Source organism: Vombatus ursinus, unplaced genomic scaffold (genome assembly GCF_900497805.2).
Source record: "Vombatus ursinus unplaced genomic scaffold, bare-nosed wombat genome assembly UNPS02007351.1, whole genome shotgun sequence".
Lineage (NCBI taxonomy): Eukaryota > Metazoa > Chordata > Mammalia > Diprotodontia > Vombatidae > Vombatus > Vombatus ursinus.
In genome coordinates this window covers 340-6,155 of record NW_020947129.1, presented here as the reverse complement: position 1 = coordinate 6,155, position 5,816 = coordinate 340, and the positions used below count along the sequence as shown (strand labels likewise).

At 35.5% G+C, this 5,816-nt stretch overlaps 1 long non-coding RNA gene across 1 annotated transcript; it reads left to right on the top strand.

Annotated features, from left to right (window-relative positions):
• The first annotated feature begins 1,858 nt into the window (after positions 1-1,858).
• On the top strand, positions 1,859-5,420 carry LOC114033773. The gene is made up of 3 exons (XR_003568035.1): positions 1,859-1,970; positions 3,457-3,536; positions 5,262-5,420. It is a non-coding gene; the product is annotated as an uncharacterized LOC114033773 (long non-coding RNA).
• The last annotated feature ends 396 nt before the right edge of the window (positions 5,421-5,816 follow it).

Below are 5,816 nucleotides of genomic sequence, written 5' to 3'. Positions count from 1 at the left end.
TATTCAAACCTATTGATTGTCCCCAGTGAGGCAAGCAGAACTCACATAAAAGAGTCAACTATTCAACTCAACAAACATTTCTTGAATTATTATGTGGAAAGCACTGTGGTAGATGATAAGGAAATTAAGTTAAATTGAGACAGATAGGTTCCTATCCTTAATAACCTCTATTCTAGAAGAATGGAGGTTATTAAGGATAGGAACCTATCTGTCTTTTTGTAAGTATTTTGAACTCTTTTTTAGCACCTTTATTCTTCTTTAAAAATGATTGGGTAAAATGAAACTAACTCTGAGCTGAATGATAATAGAAAATCTGTCACATTTTTTAACATAAACACCCTTTTCACATATTATGAAATTCATTTTTGCACTTGATTTTTCCTTAAAACGTCTTTTATATACTAGTTTCTAAATACAGAACTGGACAGGTCTTTAAATAAAGGCTGTTTTCTCACTGAAAGCACCATTCACATATCTTCAATATCAAACTGAGAGGCAACAGTGGATGGAGGACTGGTCTCAGAGTCAGGATAGCACCATTCACATCTTCCCTTAGACACATGTTGTGTAATTCTGGGCAAATCACTTCCCTTCTTAGGACCTCAGGCCAGCATGCCTAAGAGTAGAAGATGCAGTAGAGATGTTGCGCTGCATCAGCATTTGGAACTTTCTCCCCGGGAGTTCTCTGCAGCAAAGAAATCACAGGTCCAGAACCTTTCTCTTCATTGTCCCCTTCCTCTAGCCCCCTTCCAGAAAAACAAAGTAAAACAAAAACATCTTCATCCTATTGTTTATTACAATTCATATAACTGTAACATAGAAGGGTTTAAGTTAATCAATAGGTTAGAAAGTAAGCCCTCTAACCCTGTTTTTTAGCCTCTATTTTATGTGAACTGGAGAGGAGGCGATTTGAACTTGAAGCTCAGTTACTTAGATTTTATGAACTAGTGTGTATTTCAGATTTTGTAAGGCTCTGTTTCTATGGTGCCAAAGTTTGTTCACCTTTGCCCTAATTAGGTTATTGAGCCAATCATCCCATAGTGTGGCCTTGTTGTGGACCGTTATGCAGTTCTAAAAGCAACATGAAGATGACTGTGTGTAGGATCATAAATTTAGAGCTATAAGGGACCTTGGAGACCATCATATCCAACCCCCTTATTTTACCAATGAAGAAACTGACCCAGAGAGGTTAAGGGACTTGCCCACAATCACACCCAAGTGGCAGAGGTGAAGGTTCCAATCCAGGGCTTCTTGACTCCCTGCTCCATTGATCTGTACCAGGCTGGCTCCTGTATGTTTGAATTACCTGCTTCCTTGTTGATGTATTTTAGGAAATGTTTTAATCTTGGATACTGAGATTTTTAATCATACCAATAAAATAATACCTGAATTTATGTAGCACTTTGCACACATTATTCTCACTTGAGCCTCAAAATCACTCTGTACTGTAGGTGCTACAGATATTATCCCCTTCTCAGATGAAGCAGCTTGGCCTCAGAGAGGCTATATGACTTGCCTGTGGTCACACAGCTAGAAAGTGTCATAGGCAGGATTCGAATCCAGCCTTTCCAATACCAAGTGCAATTCTCCGTCCGCTGTGGAATATGATTGTGTTTATTGTATGATGTAGACACCCTCTAAAGTAAAGCATTGAGCAAAGTCATAGATTAACTTTTATTCATACGCCCTATGCTTGTGGACTTGCTTGGCTCAGGATAGTAAAGAAGTGAATGTTTATTTTCTCATTATGTTTCCCATCAAATTTCTTAGAAAAAAATTGGCTTTTACAAGTAGGTATTTTATTCTGCATTGTGCATGTGTTTAGAAGAAATATGTTTTTTATGTTCCATAGATGTGGTGAAACTGTTCCCAAACGCGAACAGTTTAATGACCTTTCCATTGACCTGCCCCGAAGAAAGAAACCACTACCTCCTCGGTCAATCCAAGATTCTCTTGATCTTTTCTTTAGGGTAAATAATACTATTTGTTAATGGAAATATGTATTTCATAGATTTAGTTCTGATCCATTTCTTTGCAGTGTGTTGTCAGATAGTTGGAAAAAATAATTATCCAAATAGGAATTGTTTAGTATTAACTTTTACTTTGGTGATGGGAGCAGGGGAAAGGTACTTCATAAACCTGTTGATTTGAAAAGAGATTGCTTAAGTGGGATGTTCATTTAGTGTACCAGCAAATGTATTTAGAAAAAACCCTACTTGTGTTTAATATTAATAAACAGGAATGATAATTTGAGGTTAATGAAATTTTATATTAAAGTATTTCTGCTTGTAAGATAGGTTAAATTTTTTAAAATAGGAAATAATTTGCAAATCTATCTTCATAAATCTTTTTGTTAATCAATATATAAATCCTCACTGAGAAGATTGGGGGGTGGTGTCAGGATATATCCTTTGTTTTTTCTTAGGTAGTATGAGAGAAGGGAGAAAAGTCTCATGTTTTAGAACAGTTAGATAAAGTCATTTCTGTGGTTCATAGTGACACATCCTTGAAAGGCCTCTGTGATATAGTTGGAGCTTCCATACAGCAATACTTGTTCGTGAGAATTTGCCAGGATACATTTTGATTTTACAGTAATTTCTATTTTGTTGGAGTAAATTTATGATTTTGCCTGCCTGGGGCTATATAGTGATACTATTTCTTGTATTAATTGACAAGTAACCTTTCATCTTTATTAATCAGTGTGATAATTTGTGAATGTTCTGCCCTTACTCGCTATCCTGGAGTAGGAAAGCACCAACCAAAGAGTAATTTTTTACCTTTATTTGTTTAAAAAAATTATGTTTTTCAATTAACAAGAGTCTAGATTCTCTACCTTCCATTTTATCCTCAACTCCCCACTTAAAAAGAAATAAAAATGAAGCCCTTCTAACAAATATATATAATCAAAGAAAATCAGTTTCCTCATTGGCCACATGTAAAAAATATGTCTCAATTCGCACTTGAATCCATCGCCTCTCTGTCATGATGTGTGTAGCGTATTTCATTATGGGCCTTCTGGAATAGAGTTCTCAAGTATTTCAAAGTTGTTTGTCTTTTCAGTGTTGTATAAAAATTCCTTACGTTTCCACAGGATCACTCGACTAATAGCTATACTTTGAAGGCTTTTTCTCTGGTTTTTAAGTGCTATGTATTTCAGTTATCTTTAGGTGACTGCTGTTTTTTCCCCCAAAAAAGTTTGATCTTTACTATTTTTTTAGAGTATGATGTTTCGTGAATTAAGGTGTCTTTTAAGAAAGAAAATTAAGATTACTTTAGAAAATTAATTGGAACGTAAAAGATTCTTGATTTTTTGATCTCAATTTCTTTAGTAAGGGAAAATCTTCCAAGTTGTGGCCTTAAACAGAAATAGAATTTCACCTGGTTCAAAGTTTCTAATCTTCTTAGTGGGTATGAAGATGCTAGTTCAATCTTGTGTTTGTGTTTTGTTTTTAATAGGCAGAAGAACTTGAATATTCCTGTGAGAAGTGTGGTGGGAAGTCTGCTATTGTCACGCATAAGTTCAACAGACTCCCCAGGTAAATTTAATCCTGGTTCAGTTTTGCTTCTTTGGCATTCTTTTTATTTCTCCTTGAAAAGTGGAATACCTGAGAAAAGTAGAAAACCTGAAAGATTGAATGCATATATAGGAACACCAATGAAGTTTGACAATGGGTTAGTCAGGAAGATAAGCAAAGCTGAACCATAAATAGGAATGGTAATGGTAATGATTTCAAGAGCAGAGATTGTTTTATTGGGTTAGTATACTTCTATGCAAAGCAATTTGGAGTATTCTAACAGTATCCTTTTTTTAAAAAAATTTTGAAATAAAATATAAAGCCTTATTGTATATTTGGTCTATCTAAATTAAATGAATTTATAATTTTTTAATCTAAGTTTTATTTTTTATTTGTCCTTTGTTTTTGCATCGCCTTCCTTAACATATTCATCTTACCTCCCTCCCATTACGCAGTGAACCATCCCATGTAAGAAAGTTTCCTTGTAAAAAGAAAGACAGGAAAAAGCTATTGAGTAAACCCTTAGTGCATGTGGGACAGTGCACAGGTTTTCCCTATCTCTGCCTAGAGTTTAGGGCAACAAGAATTTATTCAGGTTTTAGTACATACCAGTTACTGTCCTAGGCACTGGGAGGATGAACACAAAGAATGAACCAATCCTTTCTCTTACAGGGAATGATGTTTATAAAGTTTAGCGGAGACTTCTTTTCTAATTAAAAAAGCAAAAGCAGGGGCAGCTAGGTGGCGCAGTGGATAGAGCACTGGCCCTGAAGTCAGGAGGACCTGAGTGTTCAAATCCAGCCTCAGACCAAACACTTGACACTTACTAGCTGTGTGACCCTGGGCAAGTCACTTAACCCCTATTGCCTAAAACAAACAAACAAACAAAGCAGAAGCAGCACAGTTAAGAGACCCTTACCCTCATTTTGCAATTTCAGAGCAATTTTTAAAGGACTCAGTGAATTTTTGTTTTGTGGCTTTGGTAATAAAGGCATGTACCATAAGAAAGGAAGCAATTTGCTATAAGTCTCATTTGCCTGGAACTGTGGTTGAGTTCCCATATGAATTTTGAAATCCAGTTATAAAATGTTTGAGTGGATTGTAGTCATTTGGTCTATCGGGCAAAGATTCATTCAGTACTAAAGGTGGAAAGATCATTTGAACGCCAGCCAGTGAGTCTGGTGGTGCTGAAGAGCTCAGAAGCCTTTTCAGACCCACAAGCTCTATTAGGTCTACAAATTTCCAAACAGATCAGTTAGCTAATAAAGGAATAGAGTAAAAGAATATTTTTAAAATAGGAAAAATAGTTTTGCAGATTTCTTTTTCTTATCTCAGATTCCTTCTTAGGAAAGGATTGTTGAAATATGGGTTAAGAAAGAAAGAAGTATTCTTAAAAGTGCTTACTAAAGGGCTATTTTGAAACATTGAAAACTTTTCATCAAGGGCTATATAACAGATTGAAATAAATAAGTAACATTTTAATCCAGTATTTTTTTTCACCTGAACTTGAAGAAAAAACCCTTTTTTAGTAACTTTATATTTTCTTTAGTATTTTTTCCTAGAATTCTTAAAACACTTTAATATACTTTGCACTCTTATGAGTCAAGAAGAGGTAAATAAAACAGAATTTTATGCTAGCCAAATCCAGAAATTCTCTAATATGTGGACTAGATTAAGCTATTTTGAGCCCCAGATAGATGTTTCTAATATGTGTGAACTAATGGATTGCATCATCTTCTTTTTTAGGGTCCTTATTCTTCATCTGAAACGATACAGCTTCAATGTGGCCCTCTCACTCAACAACAAGGTTGGACAGCAAGTGGTTATTCCAAGATATTTAACTTTATCATCCCATTGCACTGAAAATACAAAACCTCCCCTTACTCTGGGTTGGAGTGCACATACAGCAATGTAAGTCCTTGGAAAAGAAGTTCCCTTCATGCCCTTTTAGCAAGTCCAGCTGTGATCTGTCTGACGCAGATGGAGCAGTGAAATAGAATCAGCCCCAGAACAGAGCAAGGGTTTTCTTGTTTGTTTGTTGTAGTTTTCATGTAATGAGCTGTGTATTCATGGAGAAAAGTAGTGAGATAAAAAGAATCTCCTTGGGGCATAAGTCTTCCTAGAAGAGTTACTTTTTAGGGGGCACATATATTCTTCTGTGCGCTTGTAGGACAATTTGATGTATTGCAGGACTATTAAAATAAATCACTATTTCCTAATTGCTGTTCATTGGGCTGGCAAATTTCTATCAATTTAAAAAGTGAGCACTCCCAAAGTTATTAAAGGCTACTGTTACAAAGA